The following is a 21,431-nucleotide window of genomic DNA, read 5'->3' as shown; positions in this document are numbered from 1 at the left end:
CCTTTCCTCTCTGCTGGCCACTAGGAGTACACTTGGGCTTGAGAATCTATAACAGGATGGGCAGGAAGAGGGATCAACTGCTTTTCCACTTAGTAATGTTGTGCTCTTTAGCAACTGGAGTCCCTGAGAAACCTCTGCAGGGAATCGCTTTCCAAACTATCTCTCAATTTTTCCTATGAAAACTTTAGACCAACGAGGGATCTCCTTGGGGGTTCTTTAGATCTTGCACATTATCACATCTGCCCACGTGCAGGCAACTTCCTGTCCAGGACTCTGCTCCAGAACCTCAGGAGTGCAGAATTTCAGGATGAATTCCTAGGGACTTCCTGTGCTGCAGAGAGAGTAAAGAAGACAAGGTAGTGTTTTCCTAAACATGGCTCTGGCATGCATAACTGTACTTCATACTGCCACCTCCATACCCATCTCCTGTTCTATACACTAAAGTCTCAAGCGAGGAAACCACATGTTTGTAAAGGAGGCACATAGTCACCTAATGTAGCTCTAATTCTCAAGATCTTTGTACAGCTGAATCTCATGTGTTCCCTTTGCCCATTTCTCTTTCCCCAGAACTCAGGTCTCCTTACAGTTCCTCTTTCTGCTTCTCCCTTCTCACTCCCCTCCTCCTACCAACCAGTGTCTGGAGTAGAATCTGTTGTTCTCTTGTGGTGGATTAACTAATGGTCAACTTGTAACACTCAGCTGAACTGTATCAACATGTTTCTGGGTGTGGATAACCCATTAGAGGATTGCTGCCAACAGCATTAAAGGAGAACTACAGGAGAAGGTAGTATGCTATTGATTCTCCTGGAGGGGTTTATCACACAGTATTTCCTGATATTAACTCAGATTTTTTCATCATTGGAGGAGCTCTGGTCCTTATTGTCACCAAGGATGGCTGTGATTCTCTTCAAAGGACTTCTGATTCTTGCCTTGAACATTGCTTCCTGGTTCCAGTACAGATTCCTCAGCCTGCTGGTACAAATCCTTCATCACATTGATGCAGATTTTCTGGCTTCCACCACTGACCTTTTGGCCTTCCCAGTGCAGGTCCTTGATATAGACTTGCATTAGATATTGTCCACGGGCTCTAGGCCTCCAGTTGGACTCATGCTGGACGTTGCTATGGGATTTGGGCCCTCAGCAGGTTTTTTTGGGTTGCTAGTATGTGGACAGACCTCTTGCCCTCTTCTGTATTATTATAATAATAACTTTATAAATTATGTGTCCTTTATTAAATCTTTTCCCTTGTAAATCTTAACCACAACACCTCCCCTCCGGGGAATTGCGAAAGCAGCTGCAAAAGAATACTCTCCCGCAGTTGGATCTCACAAGTGTGAGTGGCAAACCCTCCTGGTGACTGGCTGTTGTTTTCTTGGGCTCCTGGACACCTCTCATCCTTATAGTCTATCCTTTAACACCAGCTGACATTGTCAGGTGCTCTCTTTGCCCTCTAGACCTGTTCTCAGCAATGTTCAGGGCCATACTATAAGTGCCAATAAATCTTCTGTCTTCAACTATCTGTTCAAATTACCCAAAAGTAGCAATGGGTGCTGTGGGTGCTGCCTTTCCCCTTTGATGCCTGCTTCATTCAGTCTGTTTCATGTCAATGGCATCCGTAGCATCCTTTATTGAGCTCTGCACTCAAGCTTCCAGAAGTGCCTGGAATATACTTTTTGGGTTTCCAAGAACAGTGCCTGCAAGGATGAAGGACAAACTGTCCCTGGCCCTGCTTGGACCTCTAGGACCTTCTCTGCCTTCATAGCTCCTTCAGGCTTGAACTGGAGTGCCTTTCCATGAGACCTTGTTGTATACTGTGCCTGTTTGATACTCCTTCCCCGGTCTTACCTCTCCGCTCTCCACGTCTCTTTCCCAGAGTATTCAGGGGTGTGTATAAAATCCAGTCCCCCCACCTTTTTGTTTTTGAAATGAGGTCATGCTAAGTTGCTAAGTTGTCCAGGCTTGGCTCCAATTTGTAAGCCTCCTGCCTCAATTTTCCAGAATGCTGGGATTATAGTTGTATCTCATCACGTCTGGCTAAACTCAGCCAATCCTTAAAGCCCCAAGTAAACCAGTCAGAGGAAAGCCTTTGTTGAACACTAGAAGAAAAAGAAGTTGTTCTCACTGCCCCACAGTCATTCCAAAGTGAATTCTCAAGTAGCCTGCCCTGCATCACAGAAACAAAAGGGCAGCTGAGAGTTAGCTACACCATAGAGAGCACCATTCAGCCAGGTCCCTACAGAATTGTCAAGTTTGTGTCATTCCTCTTATCTTGCCCAGCAGGTTTAAGGCTTGAAAATGTCCAAGGAAGTGACTCCCACCCCCACCCCATGCTAATGTTTATTGCATTACAATTACAAAGAGTAAAACTCTTTGGTATGAAATATCTTCCTGGAATCCACTATCAAAATTCATCACATTTATAACAAGAACATGGGGGTGAAACCAGGAAGCAGATGAGTTTCTTGATAAAATAATTAGGGGAAACAGCTAGACAACTAATCGGTTTATCAATTAATCCACATCACATTTCCCAAAAAGACAGGGCATCACATGAGATTGAATAAAATGTATTGATCATTTAGAAGATGATCCATAGGACTGTGGGAATTAAGACTAGGCCTTCACATTCATTAAATATAGCTCACATCAAGTGTTTTCTTCTAGGTTAGCCTTAAAAGCATTTTCTTTTTGCATTTGACTCACACTGTTGGAACGTTATGTCCCTGTAGGTTTGCAGAATAGTAATAAAATGTAGGAGTTTGTCAATTTCATTTCTTATGTCTTTAACTTCTTTTTGCCACCAGGGTTATATGGAATCACCCACTGGACTGGATTTTAATTTTTTCCCCTTTAATGGTATCAAGAAAGTACGTAGATTTCACATGCCAAAACATAAAAAATAAACTCTTAATAGGCATTGGTATTTTCTAACAGCCTTTAAAATTAAACTACTCTCTGAAATGTGAGACATCAACAAAGTATAATTTTACTTTCGACATAATGACCTGAAATTTTTCTCTGACCAAAATAATCCCAGGAGAAGAATACATATTTGTAGGAACCAATTAACTCTCTTTTCTAAGCAACTTTACACAGATTAGGCAGCAGTTCTGGAAGAATACCCTTGATACCATGAAGTTAAAGACAGAATTAAACCACACAAAAAAGAAACAATTCACTAGCACAGCTAAGCTCCAAGAATTATCTCTATTTTTCTCTCAATATGGCCTTAATGGATCCTTAATCAACACTTGCTGCAAGTATGAGAAGGAGAGGCAGAATTTCTTGAAGATAGGGATGGAGAAGAGAATGGATATGAATCATTGCCAGTTAATACAACACAGCAAAAAACAAGAATCTTATACTCCTTGGCTCCATTCAAAACTCACATGAGAAACTAATACATGCTTAACTTGGAGGACTCTCCTCAAGAGCCAGCTTTAGAGAGGAGCTGCTTTAGAGAGATACTCACAGAAAGACTTTTCCTTCATTGTGACCTTGCTAAGTGTCAGGTGACATGTCAGGAGTCTGGCTCAACATTTCTATAGGCCTATGAATTAATGTTTCTTACAGCTCTCTGCACCTTCATTCTTCACTTGCCCAGATACTATGACCTCTATACTTCCAGAGGAGAGATTTCACTAAATATCTCTGCACAGAAAATCTTACTTTACAACATTCAGCTGAGCAACTTGTAACCTTATTTACTTAGCAAACATGTAAACCTAGGAAGGATAGCAATAGTGTATTAGAAGAACATTACTGAGAAGAATATATGCATACACATACGTTATACATATATAATTATTACAAGTATTATGTATATATGTGTATATATAATATACATGTATGTTTATCCATTTTTGTTGTATTACTATTCCTAATGTGACAAAGTTCAACTTACCAACATGGCATCACTGAATACAGAGTTGAGGAAAGATACATGGAATTGATTCTAGTGAGCTTCTAGGTTATACCAGCATACCATTGAAAATACCTGTTTTTGAGAATATTATGTAAGATATTGCTGCTGCTAAAATGCACAACAGCAAATGCCTACCCTTTAAGATCTCATGTTAGACCCAGAAGCATAAAAGATGAAAAGCTTTGATCTTCAGTATAACATCACCTGGTCTATTAGAGAGAAAATATCCCATAAATATTACAGAAAGCATGCCTACAGCTATATGACAGAAAAGGTGGCTTAGTCCACACTATAACAAACACTTGAGGATAGGTAACCTAAATGTTGTAGGAAATTTTGCAAGGCAAGCCAAACCAAACCAAACCAAAAGGAAGACTCATTGAACCAAGGAGATAAGAAGACAGCATTTAACACATATCAGCAGACTGTTGAGAATTCATACCAGTGGACTGTTGCAGGGATAATTCCTCCAAAGCAACTGCCCCAAATCAGAAGTTTAGTATATATAGAAATAGAAGTGGGAGGTACAAAGCAAGTGACCAAATACTGCATGATTGGTTACATATGTTGAATCACATATTGACAGACAGGCTAATCTTAAAAAAACAGAAGCATTCCAGGAACCAGGGGAGGAGGCTCTTACAGAATGAACATACTTAAGGTCACTATCATAATATAAGAATTGTTCTGGAGAGAGAGCCCTTGCTAAATGAGAATGATTAAGAATATTACCATAATATCAAAATGTACAGGAGAGAGAGCTTTTACTGAATGAGCACAAGTCAGCCCAAGGTGTCTCAAGTATAGACAACTGTTCTGACATTGTCAGGATCAACTAAATTTACCAGAGACAGAAAAACAATGTGGTCAGAGCCCACTAAAAATATCTACAAATTTACCATCTCATGAATGTATTTCTACATAATAACTGTGCCCCAACAATAAAAAGCACAAATCTATTTTCTCTCGGTCCAGAAGGCTAAGAAATTCATGATCATCCGAGAAGTGAGTATTCATCTCAGATGCCCATTTTTGGACTGGGTTTTTGAATTTGAATTTGGGCTTGATTTTTTTTTTTTTTTTTTTAGTTCTTTATGTGTTCTGGATATAAGTCCTTGTCTGAGGGACAACTTGCTATAATTTTTTCCACTCTATGAGTTGTCTTTTCACTCTGTTGGTGAGTTCTTTTCTTGTGCAAAAACTTTAATAAGGTCAGATATCATTCATTGATTCTTTGGTTCTCATGCAGTCTGGATTTTATCCATGAAGCCTCTACTTACACCTATATCTTCGAGATTTCTACCTATTCTATCTTCCAGTATATTTGGTATTTTTGTTTTAATATTTAGATTCTTGATCCATTTTGACTTTACTGTAACTTGTGGTGATAGTCATAGATCTAGCTTTAGTCTTCAGCATGTGAAAAGCCAGTTTTTCTAGCACAAACTACCAATGAAGAAATACAAACAGCAAATAAATATATGAAACAATATTCAGTAGTGTTGGTCATTCAAGAAATGCAAATTAAAACAACACTGAGATTTCATCTCACTCCAGAAAAAAATGGCTATCATCAGTATATCAACTAATAGCAAATGCTGCAGGGGGTATAGGGAAAAAGAAACCCTTCTCCACTGTTGATGGGAATGTAGACTTGTAAAACCACTGTGGTGAACAGTATGGAGATTCCTAAAAAAAAAAAAAAAATAGAATTAGAAGTCCCATTGGACCTAACTATTCCCCTTCTGGGTATCTTCCCAGAAGAATTACCACAGAAATGTACGCACATTACGTTCCTAGCAGCACAATTTATAAATAGCTAAATCTTGGAAACAACCCAAATGTTCATCACCTGAGGAATGCACAAAAAAGATGTGGTCTTTTTATTCAATAGAACACCACTCAGCCATAAAGAAGGATAAACTAGAAACTTTCATAGGTAAGCAGCTGCAACTCGAGACTACACTCACAAGTGAAATAAATCAGACTCACATGTGTAAACATTGTATTGCCTCCCTAGCTTGAGAAGCTGAAAGAATAAATAAGATCCAAAATGTATAGTAGATATTGTGAAATGGGACGAAGTTGTTCAAAAGAAAAGATATACAAGATAGGTAAGATATTTATACTATTAGTTTCTCTTAGTTCATTGAAAAGAAAGGTTGTACTAATATTGTTTGGACAATTTTTCATGCCTTGTCCTGAACCCTGTGTAACTACTTTTAAGATAACAATACATAACGTATTAACTATTGTCACTCCATCTTGTTTTGAAATCTGGTTGGGGATTTTTATGTTGATTTGTTAGTTTTGTCTTTAAACTTAGAAAAGAAATCTAAGATATAGGTGACAGTATTTGTGAAGTCTTAATCTTAGCTTTCATGTTGGTACCTGGAATGTATGTTCTCACATATAGGAAGAGACACAAAAACAAAAAGGCAACCTTCTTCCCAAAGACTGCCCTCAGATCCTAGCACCTCTTAATTCTATTGTCCTGAGCTCTAAGTTTCAACATGAGTTCTGGAGGGAACACAAACCTAAACCATAGCGGGGGGGGGGGGGAATATACACGGTTTCCTAAGCTCATGTGGAAATGTCCAAAAAATTTAAACTGAAGAAAATATTGATTTTAGTAATTTGTAAGTAATGACTTAATAGTGGCTGCACTGTGGAGGCTAACCTAGGCTGCACCAGTGACCTTCTTTCAGCCCTGGGAGCTTTGTCACCGGAGGAGGTGGGAGCCTGCACACCATCTGAGCCCCGGGAGAGTTTGAGATCCTTGCTCTGGGTGGTTGGGGACCTGCTCGGCTTTCAGCCACCCTAGATTGCTGAAAGTGGGTTTCGGTTACCCCTGGGCTGTGCCTGGTGGCCTTCTTTCGGTCCAGGGAGCGTCCTTGTCGGAGGGCGGAGCTATGCTGCTCGAGGAGGGTTTAGGTCTGCCTGAGCTGCACCTGGTAACCTTCTTTTAATCTGGGAGCCTCGCTGCCCAAGGAGGGAGCTATGCTGCCAAAGGAGTCCCAGTAGCCCAGGACATAGGAGACAATTTCCAACACACCCAGGGGAAGCCTTGAAACAACACTTGAAACATGGAAATATAGAAAAATGACAAAATGAAAGACGAAAATGCAATCTCAGAATTCCAGCCCACCCCAAGAAAGCCTAGAAGCCATGTACATAGAACAAAATATATACCATATGCCTAAAATACCTGAAATAATGCTAACTGAAATAAAGAAGCAACTCCATGAAGCTTTAAAGGGATTCAAACTAGAAATAATCTTCCAGGTAAAAGAAGAAATGATAACAATAATGAAAGAGATGCTGAACACATTTAAAGAACGCACAGTTAAAAAATTAGAGAAACAAACAAAAAGAATCCCTGGATGAACAATATAAGAAACAAACAGAATACATGACGTAGATTCAAATAGACATACAGGAAATCAGAAGTTCTGTTGAAAGTTGTCAAAACTGCCTCAAGAAAGTGAAGATAGAATTTCAGATCTTGAAGACAAGATTGTAGATAGTGAACAGGAATCTCACTGTATGAATGTCCACTTTATATGCTTTAATTTTATAATTTGGACAACTGTTTCTAAGAAGACAATATGTAACCTATTAACTAGTGATTTCTTACTGTATATTTTTTTCTTGAAATTCTGTATTACCTGTACCATTTTACTGCTTTTTTTTATGTCCTTTCTTTTTTCTCTTAAAAAAAAAAAAAAACAAGGAATCAGGAAATAACAATTCAACAGTTGCAAGATGATGCAAAGAAAAACAACTTAAGATTGATAGGGATAAACGAAAAAGAAGGGGACAACACACATGATACCAAGGAGCTATTTACAGAAGTAATAGGTGAAAATTTCCCAAACATGAGAATGGATTAGTGAAGCATATAGAACTCCAAATAGCCATAACCAAAATAAAACTACACTCAGACATATAATAATAATCACCATCCCAGAAATCCAACATAAAAATAGAATACTAAAAGCAGTTAGAGAGAAGAGACAGATCACTTATAAAGGAAAGCCTATCAGAATCATAGCAGACTTCTCAACACAAGGAAGTCAAGAAGAGCATGGAGTGAAGTATTTCAGATGTGAAAGGAAAACGATTTCCAACCTAGACTGATGTACCCTGAAAAACTGTCCTTCAGAATGGATGGAGAAATAAGACACTTCCATGACAAGAACAGCTGAAGAACTTCATGATCTCCAAGCCAACCCTGCAAAGAATACTGAAAGACAGTTTAGATATACATAGGAAAAAACCACTAAGCAAGGCAGACAATGAAAGAGAATGGAAAGATAAAGACGTAACAGCAGAAAGATAACATGTGAACAATAAACCAATGCATAACAGTTATGACCATTAATGTAAATGGTCTCAATGCACCAATTAAATGAAACAGACTGGTGGAACGGACCAAGAAACAACATCCAACCATGTGCTGTCTACAAAAAAAAAAAAAAAAAAAAATATATATATATATATATATATATATATATATAACACAAAGGAAACTCACAGACTGAAAGTCAAAGGATGAAAAACAGCACTTCATGCAACAGGAACCAAAAAAAAAAAAAAAAAAGCAGGGGTAGCTATTCTGTTTGCAGACAATGTGAACTTCAAACCAGGAATGATCCTAAGAGATAAAGAAGGTCACTACATACTGGTTAGGGGAAAACTTCAAGAGAAAGAGATAACTATCTTAAATATATATGCACCAAATTCCAGAGCACCCACTTATACAAAGCAAGTATTAATAGAAATGAAAAATCAAATTAGCAATAGCAATTAAAACGGGAGACTTTAACAAACCATTGACAGCAAGGAACAGATAACCAGATAGAAAATCAGCAAAGAAATAACAGAACTGAATCACACTTGTGAACAAATGGACTTGATAGACATACACAGTATTCCATCCAAAAATATCAGAATATATATTCTTCTCAGCGGATATGGGACATTCTCTGAAATAGACTACATACAAAACCACAAAACATATTTAAATGCAAAAGAATTCAAAATTATCCTGTATATCTTATCAGATCATAGCACCATGAAACTAGAAGTTAATGATAAAAGAAACTGCAAAATCCCACAAACACATGGAAATTCAATAATATACTCTTATGTAATCAGTGGGTCACAGAGGAAATTAAAGAAGAAATTAAACAATACCTACAAGCAAATGAAAATACAAATACAACTTACTGGAGTGTATGTGATGCAATGAAAGCAGTCCTTAGAGGAAAATTTATTGCTCTGAGTTCCAACATCTGGAAAACAGAATGAAAACGAATTAATAACTTGATGCTACACCTCAAACATCTAGAAAAAGAACAGCAAGTCAAGTCCAATGCCAAAAGAAGGGACGAAATTATAAAACTCAGAGCAGAAATTAATGCAATAGAGACTAAGAAAACAATCCGAAGAATCAATGCATCAAAGAGTTGGTTCTTTGAAAGAATAAATAAAATTTATAAGCGCCTAGCCAACCTTATTTAAAAAAGGAAAGAAAAAGCTCAAATTCATGCAATAAGGAGGCAAAAAGGCAAAATCACTACAGACTTTGTGGAAATAGATCATAAATACCTATTTCAAAAATGTCTACTCTCATAGGTTAGATAACAGAAGAAATGGATGGATTCCTAGAAATATATGAAATACTAAAGCTAGGTCAAAAAGATGTAAAACTACTGAATAACCCAATTACTATTAATGAAATTGAAAATGTAATTAAGTCCTTATCTACAAAGAAGAATCCAGGCCCATACGGATTCACTGTGGAATTTTACAGGAAATACAAAGAAGATTTAATGCCAACACTGCTCAAACACTTCAATGAAATTGAAAGGGAAGAAATTCTCCCTAAGTCATTCCTGGAAGCAAATATAACTCTAGTACCAAAACCTGAGAAAGACCCAACTAAAAAAGAGAACTACAGGCCAATCTCCCTAATCAACACAGATGCAAAAATTCTCAATAAAATATTGGCAAACAGGATGCAGCAAATCATCAAGAAGATTATACACCATGACCAAGTCAGATTCATCCCAGGCATGCAGGGATGGTTCAACATATGCAAATAAATAAATGTAATCCACCATACCAGTAAAACAAAAAGTCAGAATGACATGATTATTTCTATAGATGCAGAAAAAGCATTTGATACGGTCCAATACTCATTCATGATAAGAAATTTACAGAAAATTGGAATAGATACTCTTTACCTCAATATGATTAAGGCCATCTATGACAAACCAATAGCCAGCATCATACTAAATGGCCAAAAACTGAAGGCCTTTACCTTAAAATCAGGCACAAGACAAGGTTGTCCCTTAACACTGCTCCTATTCAATATAGTACTAGTAATACTAGCCAGAGCAATTAGACAAGAGAGAAATAAAAGGGGTAAAGATAGGAAAAGAGGAAGTTAAATTATCATTATTTGCAGATGACATGATACTCTACATAGAAGATCCCAAAACTCCATTGAAAGACTCCTAAACAATAATAAATAAATTCAGCAATGTAGCTGGATACAAAATCAATAGCATTTCTATAAGCTAACAACATAATTATGGAGAGAGAAATAAGGGAAACCACACCCTTCACACTAGCATCCCAAAAAATGGAATACTAAGGAATTAATCTCATGAAAGAAGTAAAAGTTCTATACATGGAAAATTATAATACCCTGAAAAAGAAATTGAACAGGATCTCAGAAAATGGAAAGACACATCCCTTGTTCATGGATAGGGAGAACAAATATTGTGAAAATGGCCATTCTCCCAAAACTGTTATACAGATTCAATGCAATCCCAATGAAAATACCATCAACATACCTCATAGACCTAGAGAAATCACTCCTAAAATTCATCTGAAACCAGAAGATACCTAGAATAGCAAAGGCAGTTCTCAGCAGCAAAGGCAAGACAGGAGGCATCACAATCCCTGACTTGAAATTATGCTACAAAGCTACTTTAATAAAATCAACATGGTACTGGAATAAAAATAGATCTAAAGATCAATGGAATAGATTAGAAGATACAACCACAACTACAAAAACACTCAACCACCTTAGCTTTTATAAAGGGGCCAAACATATTCACTGGAAGAACGACATTCTCTTTAAAAATGCTGTTGGAAAAACTGGCTCTCCACATGCCAAAAACTAAAACTAGACCCATGCCTATCACCATGTTCTAAATTAAAATCTAAATGGATCACATATCTGAATATTAAAACAGAAACACTAAATCTATTGGAAGACAAAATAGGTAAAAATCTTGAAGACATAGGGGTAGGTAGAGAATTCATGAACAGGAATCAAACTGCACAGGAAATACTTGCTAGAATCCATAACTAGAATCACGTCTTATTAAAAAGATTCTACATGTCAAAAGAAATCTCCATCATAGTGAAAAGAAAACCCACAAACCAGGAAAAAAAATTAGTGAACTGTCCCTCAGACAAAGGACTTCTGTCTAAAACATATAAAGAATTATAAGAATCAGACTTCCAAAATTCAAAGATCCAATCCAAAAATGGGCATCTGAGATGAATACACAGTTCTCAGATGAAGAAATACAAATAGAACATAAATACATGAAAAAATGTTCATCATCATTAGTCATTAGTCATTACAGAAATGCAAAATAAAACCACACTGAGATTCCATCTCACTCCTGAAAGAATTGTTAGGATCAAGAAAACTACCAACAACAAATGCAGGAGAGGCTGTGGGGAAAAGGAACTCTCCTGCACTGTTGGTGGGAATGTAGACTGGTGCAACCATTATGGAGGTCAGTCTGGAGATTTCTCAAAAAGCTGAGATTGGAAATCCCATTTTGTTCCAGCTATCCCACTTCTAGGCATATTTCCATAAGAACTGAAAATATCATACCACAGTGATGTATGTGCACCCATGTTTATAGCAGCACAATTTGTAATAGCCAGATCCTGGAAACAACCTAAGTGTCCATCAACTGACGAATGGATAAAAAAAGATGTGGTATTTTTATACAATGGAATACTACTCAGCTATAAAGAATGATCGCATTGAGGTATTTACTAATAAATGGATGCTACTTGAGACCATACTCATAAACAAAATAAATCAAACTCACATGTATAAATACCATATAGTCTCCCTAGTGTAAATAATGGTAAGAGTACATAGTAGTTTATGGTAAGCATGATTCTGCATTACATTGCTTTGAAGCCTTATAATGTTTGCATTCATTAGTTGGAATGAGTTTATCCTGGTATGTTTGATTTTTTTATCTCTGATGGTATGAATAGCTATTTTGAAGAAAACAAGTCATTATAATAGCTAGTACTGATATAATATCATCTAAATCTGAAGTCCTACAACGCTTTTGCTCTTCTGTTTCCATTGGCTCTATCATGTTGTATCTTATTGGACTGTATTACATGTGAGAGTATAAACAAATTTTCTTTTTAAAATGAGATAACACAGTAGCTGTAGTTTGTTTTCTGTTAATTGGTTCAGAATGTCCTGTATTACTCTCATTCTCTTGAATGGTTTTATACTATTTTGTTATGTTTGATACTATTGTATATGAAGTTATGCTCAACTCTTTCAAAGAAAGACACATTGTGGTAGTTACTGTTAATTACAGGTTGTCTTCTGGTGATATTGTGTGTTGCTTACATTGTTCTGTTCTGATCTGCTTTGTTATGTCCTCTTTTGTCTTAATCTATCTAAAATAAAAAAGTAATGACAATATATAAAATATGTATATTTTATAAAATAGCATATATTATTATGCATTTTAAAGAAGTGCAAGAAAATTGAGTTTATTCAATACCAAGTAATAAAAGATGGGAAATATGGCAAACAAAACACATGAAATAGGATGAAAGAAGTCATAAAAATAGTTATGTTAACCTTAAATATGTCAGATTTCATCATGAAGATGACGAGTATAAAAAAGAGTCTTCTCACAAGAAACAAATGTAAAGCAAAAGAGAATGAAGTTTATAGCAAAAAGGCAAAATATTTTTAAAAATATTAACCCAGTGTAAACTAGTGCAACATTTTTAGTATTAATCAAAACACCACTTAAGGTGAAGCATTAATAATTGTCAAGGGAAGTTATAAATTCATAAAAGGATAAGTAGAACTAAAACGTATTACAAGCATGAACATATGCACGATTATAACATGTCATAACATATAACATAGTATGAAAGAGACTTGACTGGCTATGAGTTGATAATTGTTGAAACTATTACTTATCAGAAAACAAGGGTTACCTAAACAAAAACAGTTGTCCTCAACTCAAGAATCTAAGAAAAGAACATAATAAACTGAAACCGAAGGAAACTGGTACTCAATGTAAAGACATAAGAGAATGAAATCTAAGACCTAACGTCATGGAAGTAAGCAAAGTCTATAACTGTTTATTTGAAATATTAATGGACAAAATTATGTGATGTCTACAGTGATTAAAAATTAAGTCTTGGAGTTTGTTTGGAGTTAGATAACTAGCTATGACTTGATATTTCTTAAAATATATGGGATCTATTACACTATAATTTCTCTTTTTGTGTACATTTGAAAACTTGCATACTTGCATAAAAAGTTAAAAATGGTTACTTATTGAAAAGAATGATGTGAATAAACCCATGGGAAATGTAGAATATGAATAAATAAAACATAAAATTAGAAAGAAAATTAGCTACAAAAAGATGATGACATGCTGTCATTGCAAACTGTCCCAGGTAATTTTAGGATTAGTTTTTAAGAATCTAAATAACAGATTTATAATTTGTGTTAAAATAAAAGTATCTGAGAAACTCTGAGAATGAAAATCAAACAAAAATGGCCAACTCTAACAAATAATTAGTAAGACAAAAACCTTTTATACTAATGCTAGATAAGGTAATTTACCTCCAAATCTTTCAATGGGAAGAATTTTTAAAAGTTAGGTACAGAAAACATTTCCTTCCATGGCACTCAAGAAACAGATATACAAATGGAAACATTATTTTCCATTAAGACACTATATTGATGGAAAAAGTAAAATATACAGGCCTATAATGAAGTGTAGTATAGATTAGCTAAATATGTATTCAAAAACTTAAACTTATTTAAAGAGTGTGTGCAAATATAATAATAGATATTAAATACATCGCAATATTCCTCTGTCAAGGAGAAAGGATCGTGAAAGCCAGAAGAGGGAAAAAAATTGTTACAACGTAAAATATAAAAGTTTAAAAAGTCCTTTGTAGAGATTGAGCACTATAATGAGTTGAGAAGGGTGATTCACTCATGCACCTGAGGGCAAAAAATTAAAACTTGTAGAAACAAAACAATTGAGATTGAAATGTGATTTTCATGGTAGTCAGGTCAACATATGAATGACTGAAGTCTGGACTAAGGTGTTAAGCCTTTTCCTGCCCTTTGGTCATCAGTTTCTAACCTGAGGTTGGCAGCAGGCTTGAGGAGAAATGAGAGAAGGAAAGGAGCATACTAAGAATGACTACAATAGTCCAGCTGAGGAACTGTGGAGATCTAACCATGTATCTAGAGCCATGAGCAGGAACAGAAAAAAAAAAAAAATTTCTGGAGTTGAAATGCTTAGTGCTTTGTTATTAAGTGAAATCCAGATGTGAAAACTAGATCAAACACCGTTTGGGTTCTTGGGTTACAGGGCAGGAACCAGAAAGAGGGGAAGCAGCTTTGAAGAGCCTATAGGCACAGTTCTGGACATGCAAAGTTTGGGGCCATTGGGATCCCCAGGGCAAAGATCAAAGGGGATCATAGATAAGATGTTGAACACAAGGAATGCGTTAGGAAGATTACCCTTCTCTTGTGAAAATTCAAAGGGAATTATTCTGATCACCACAGAGACAAAGCAGCGCAGGTTTTTAGTCTTGGTGCTCTTAACAATCATCTGACTGTTTTCCTGGAGAATGAGAAAATAGTAGCTGTGTTAGTGATAGTGATGAGTATATTTTTCTAACAAAGAATGGGACAGATGAAACAGCAGAGATAGGGAAATAGAAAAGGAAAAATAAAATGTCTTGAAAGGATTTAAAACACTACTTGACTCAATGAAAATTGCTGTAAAAGCTACAGGTGATAGGTAAATACTCACCATGTATCTTCTGAGGCATGAAGTAATTTGCTTCCCAAGCATTGCCTTTATAAAGACTTAAATGGTTGCACCCTCCTGTAACTTGAGATATTGCTTCTGTCTATCACAGTGGAAACCTGTCCAACAGAATCTCTCATCTGTCAAATGGATGAAGCTGGGGCATTTCCTGCCAGCTTTGATAATCAGCATTAGAGGGAAAGGGTAACTGCCTGCTTTGCAATATGATTTCTGTAGATGGCCAAGTTTTAATGAGGAGGGGAAAGCTCTGTGCATCTTGAAGAGCATGTGTGGCAAATCATTGGCTTTCATGACCTTTTTGCAAAAGCCATTTGTTCTATAATTATGTATTGCCTATATATGTGTCAGTGAGTTTACTATTTTAGATTACAGAAGGCAGTGAGTTTACTATTTTAGATTAAATTTTATTAGTGCAAGGAACTTTTTGTATGACTTACCGACAAATATCATCATGTCTTTATTCTCTGGGACATTTGACAGCTGAGAAGCCCTCTCCTGACACAGAAGATGGTTTTGTTTTTTGCCTCATTAAAAAATGAAAATACTATTGTCAGATGGCATAGAAGAATGCCATGGATATAGGTGGGTTTCAAAAATGGGGAACTCCACTGCTTATTTAAAGTTGTTTTCACTATGAGTTGAGTGGCTCCTCTCACTTACCTGGTAAAATATACAGGGTGGTTTTTATATCTCCACATTACTCTGGAGGGCAGCACTCAGGCAGCATGGTATAAGGGACAAATCTAGGCTTCAGCTTGATGCAATACCAGACTGACGTCACACCCTACCCTAACTCTTAGACATTTCTTACAGATGTAACTTTATGGAATAAAATGTTAATTATTCATACATAGCTACAGATAGTCCTTCATCCATAGATAAAGATGGTTTAACGTACAATTTTTCAATATGGTGGTGATGTTAAAGTGATACGTACATAGTCATTTTGAATTTCAAATTGTGATCTTTTTCTGGGCTAAGGACATGCAGCATGATCCCCTGTGGCCATATTGGGTAGCTAGGGCTCCTAATCAGCTGAACTATCACAAAAGAAAACAGCAAACACTATAGTGCATGGTAAAATGTGATGTTTGATAGGTCAGGTATATTAAGTGCATTTCAATTTATGATTTTTTATCTGGACGTAACCCCACTGTAAGTCAAGGGGCCAAATGTGTTATTTTCTACACAAAACACTCTCCTAGAAAAAAAAAAAGAAAACATATTTTTATTAGGTGCTATATATCATAAGTATTTTCTTCCTCTACCTACACATCTTTGACTTGACCCAAAACAGAACAGAGGTATCAAGTGGGGCATTTATAGATTATGGTGTGTTATAATGTGGCAGCAATATGCTGAGATTTCTAAGAACGATTAATAGAAAGGATTGTTGCACAAGTGATGGAATTAGAGAATAGCATTGCATAAAGCCAGTCACTGGCATTGAGACAGCCCATGTTAGCTGACACTATAAGCCATGGCTTCAAGTGACCCCAACTGGAGAACTCACTTTCTGGGACCATGGTAAAGGGTCCAGAGCCATGAAGAGGTGCAATCATTTCTAAAAGTGCAATCATTTCTTCAAAGGAAGAGGAGAGGAGGGAAATGCCTGGATTCTCTCTTTTGGTACCCTTGTCTTTCTGTAGGGCTCTCATTATCTAAGCCAAACAAAAGCAAGAAGGTCAGAGGGATGCCATTTCCAGCAGAGGAGATCAGAGGAAGAGCACTGTAGGAGACTGCATAATATCTTAGTTGCTCATCTCTCCCTGCACCTGTATTCTTTACCCTGACTGTTGTGGGAATAAAAATCTTTTAAAAGCCCCCTCTACCAAGCCTCCAATGATATTACAACCTTTATAAATCCTCTAATACAATTCAGGGAAAGACCTCAAACTAGAATCACCCCCTCAATGCTCCTGATTTCTAAGCATTCAAAATCGTGTGATAATAGATGCCTATTGTTTTAAACAATGATGTCTTGAGATAATGTGTTACATTTCAGGATGCAGGACTGTGGACTAGATGTGTCTTCCCAGGGTTCAAGTGTTGGGGCTTGGTCCTCAGTGTGGCAATGAGATTGCACAAGACCAAATTCAAGTGTGCATGGTACACAGCTCAGGGAAATGAGCAACCATGCCTCGCTGTCCAAAAGCAGGATCATAAAGGCCAGGCCCTTGCTGTATCCAGGAAGACAAAAAATTGTTCATTGCCAGGTAAGAGCAGAATAACTTATTTTTAATACTGGGCTCCCTCCCAAGAAAAGGGAATTTTATGTGTGTGTTTTTATGACATCGTGTTTTGATGTAGGCTATTGCAGATGTGTGGAGAGAGGATTGGGGAGCAGTGAGGAAAGGAGTGAATATAACCATCTCCAGATCATAAAGGAGGGACCGCTTGATCATTCCTTTAGTCTCTGCCAGAGTGTCCTCTGTACCGGCGCATCCTCCTAGCTTTCTGCTCAGCAACCCTGAGGACTCCCTCTGCAGGCCTTCTGCAGCTTTCCACCGGAAGGCCAGGATACTGCATGATACGCACTTTGCCACTCCAGTCTCAGTGGGAACATTTGATGGTGGTTTTGCTTCTAATGTCCTGATATTCACATTCCTGGGGCTCTGATTCCTCATCAGAGTCATTTCTCCCTGGACATGCTTTATCTGATCTTCTTAAATATAAGATTCTGACAATATTCATAATTAAGAATAATGAGATGCAAATTTGAGAAAGTGTGCATGAAAACCTCCAAATAGTGATCGCCATTGAATTACAAATTTGAATTGAAAGTGACTGAACATGCACCCTCACCTGTGTCACCTATTTGTGACAACAATGGGATTCCTTCTGTGCCTTGGACATTCCACTGATGAGTGTTCAGGCAGGATTACAGAAGCCCTTCCCAGTGGACCAATTTTAAAGGTGGCGTATTTTACACCTGCAAACAGCACTCACTAGCTGCCACCACGGAAGACTTTACATGGCTCTTAGTAGAAGGAAGAGAGACACAGAAAGGTCCCGGGCTATGCAAGGATGTATAGGGGCACAGCAGGAGCGGGTTGTTGTAATCATTAACACTGTACGAGCCTTGTATTTCAGTGGAAAGTATCACCGGAGAAAGTGTATCTGAAGAAGAAGAAAAAAAGTGTATCTGGCCATGAGATCAGCTCTACTCAGCAGCAGCTGGCATTAGTACATAGCCCTTGCGTGAGCTCCTTCCTCCCTCTAAGCAATTTCAAATTTTGAATTATTAGCATGTTTATTCATGCCAGGACTGCTCTCAAAGTAGTTTATCACCGTAGATGCTACACATGAAAATGCATTTCAAGAAAAATAAAAAGTTGGGAGAATACGTCCAGTCCTTGAGTAGGAACTGCTAAGGGGGGGGGGGGTAAGCAACTGATCAAGGCTGATGGAGAATTCTTGCTTCATCTGTTTCCTCTACTACTATTACAACCAGACTGGCATTTAATCCTGAGCTTCTGATGGCATGACAGCTCCCTGACCTGGTATGTTTCCCCTGGATGAACAGGGAGAGGTAACTACCAAGGGTGGCGCCTTGCTTGGAGAGAGTATGGAAAGGAGCCCCCATGAATTCATCTAGAGGTTTCACAATGTAGGTTAATGCTATGATTGGTTTTTTAATCCTTAATTTAAAGAAATCCTGAAAACAATGTATTTCATGGGGAAAATTCATATCCAGATTGCTATTTAATGCTGTCTTAACATTAGTATAGAGCACTCATTTGGGTTCCCTCAGCAAATTTTGTTAGATGCTAACTGTCCATATAACCCATTCTTTCTGTCTCTTTCCTTATTTAATCACTCATCAAATCGAACTCTAGCCTCTGCACTAATCAGTGAATCACTAGGTACCAGCAAAATTTGTTGTGGTATTGTATTTTGACACTCACTCCTGAGAAGTGGGTCCTTGGCCTCTCCCTTGTATCTATGTGAGACTTGGCATTGCTGCAACCAGTAGACTAGATAAGAGTTTCCAGCTCAAGCCCTAAGAAATACAGCATTCACCTGATGAACTAGGACTGCTCACTTTTGGGGAAAGCTAGCCACCGTGTTAAATAACTGATTGCCCCAAGCTCCCAAGCTCTGAGGAGTACGAGTTAGCTTCAGAGGAGCCATTGGATACAAAGAGCAAAGTAAGAAGCCCTAAATGTTCCAGATGTGCCAGCTCAATGTCCAAGCACCATATTAGATATCCTGACTCACCACATCCCTTGGGAAAGTTTTAAAATGCTTGCTGTCTTCCACAGACATACCAGCCCAGCATAGCAGACCTACAATTCTAGCTGAAGTTCCAACGTACTCTTTCAAAACTCTGGAACCACAGAATTATAAACCTAGCCCTTACCTACCCAGTAGTCACACTTGGGGCTATTTGAGGCCATCCCACCTCCATGTCGCTGCATTACTCAGCTGCCACAAGAAGAAAAAAAGTGCAAATAGAAAGATAGCGAGTGACAGAGATAGAAGTGAGAAAGTAGGTAAGGAGAAGAGAAGGGAAAGTTGATAGATTATTAGATAGATAGATAGATAGATAGATAGATAGATAGATAGATAGATGATAGATACATAGAATTTGGCAAAAGAATGAAAGGATAAGTGGGAGAAAACTAAGTGATGCGAATAGTAGTGCTTTGTCTCAGAGGACCAGCCAAGACATGATATTCCAGGATTTAGGAGAGGAGACTTGACCTAACATAATATTGTTTTATGGTTCAAAAGACCAAAAAAAGCACTAAAACAAACAATCTAAAAGCATTGTTCTTCTTCTCACTGCCTAGACCAGCTGTATTCAGTACATTCGGAAGACAGTTTCTCAATCACAGCCAGAGGCATTTTATAGTAAACATCATCAACCAAAGCACTCTTACTTGATAGGTTAAAGAGAAATAAAATACAATAAAATAAAATAATAAAATAAAATGCTTGCATCTTCCACAAGGGCTCTCCTAAGGCTAACTTGTCCTCCTCAGAGCTTGGAGGCTCAGGGATGTCAGATGTTTAGCATGGTACCTGGCTTCCCCGGAGGACTAACTCCAAAAAGGGAAAGAAGAAAATCGCATTTCTTATGGTGTGGTCCTTTTCAGGTTTTCTACCGGGTCACAGCAATACCAGATTCCCCTAGAAGCAAGTGGGGTTCCAAGGATCCCCTACTCAGGACTGAGTGTCATGGTGCCCTCACTGTGCCTGCTTAATGCAGGAAGCTTTCCCTGAGGAGCTGCTGCAGAGAGAGTCCAATCCTGCCTGGATCTCACGGCTGAGTGACAGCCTGCGCTGCGGGAGACAGCTTTCACGGTGGGTATATTTCTTTTTATTGCTGTATCTATTGCAACTAATTTTATATTCATTCTTGTCACACCAACTAAACTTTCAGAATGTGTTCAAGAGCTGCCATAGCCCGTTATGCAGAGTGGCACAAGCTATGTGACATGTTATTAAACTGTGGGTCTTGGAACTCTCAAGAAATGAAATAATAACAACTTCCATAAACTGTATAAATTCCAAAGGCTGGGCTTGAGATTTGAGGCCAAGTATTGACGTACATTTTGTTTCAGAGCTGAACCTATTCTGTCTGTAATTCCTTTACTTGTGTGTTTATTGGCAATGCAGTTTCCCTGAAAAGCTACATTAAGTCAAGCATATTAAGAAATGTGGGAAGGCCAAATTGCTTGATGTAGTTCGGGTGTAAAAAGTCACAGCCAGAAGACAGTTTCACAAGGCACTAGCAAAACTTTCACAGAGAGCAGGTATCAGTGGATGTGCATGTACCTCATCCCTTGTGATTAAAGTTAAGAAAGAGGAGAAAATGAGGCAGTGAGTGTTAAGAAGGCTTTGCACACCAAGGCCAGAAGTCCTAGCTTTCTTGGGATGGGTTCATCCATATTTATTGCATACTTTCTCCCACTTGACAGTGTTCTTGACACCTTACAAGAGGACAAAGGGAGTCACAGGTCTATTGAAGACTTTAACATTATCTGGAATTTTGCTGATGGGAACAAGATGGAGCCCAAATCTATGCAGCCTCCAGTCATACAGCTTGGTACTGTCGCTGTCCACATCGTTGCTCCTCTGCCTGATGGTTAAGGCCAACTGACCCGACTGGCTGTGCCTACCTCCCCAAACTCAGGTTCCCTTGCTTCTTTCCAAGACAGCTGGCTTCTGTCAAAATAAGTGCTCACATTCCTCTATTCCCAGAGCCTGCCACTATGAATGCCTCTCCTCTTTTGATATCCTGTAACCTATTCCACGTATGCACCCAGCCCTACAGGGGAACTTACCATGCTGACCCATTTCGAGTTTACTCACACTTTTCCCTCTCTGGG

Source organism: Cavia porcellus, unplaced genomic scaffold, assembly GCF_034190915.1.
Source record: "Cavia porcellus strain 051 isolate PalLab524CR breed Dunkin Hartley unplaced genomic scaffold, mCavPor4.1 scaffold_2, whole genome shotgun sequence".
In the NCBI taxonomy this organism is placed as follows: Eukaryota; Metazoa; Chordata; class Mammalia; order Rodentia; family Caviidae; genus Cavia; species Cavia porcellus.
The sequence above is the reverse complement of the archived record's forward strand: the minus strand, read 5'-3'. Positions refer to the sequence as shown.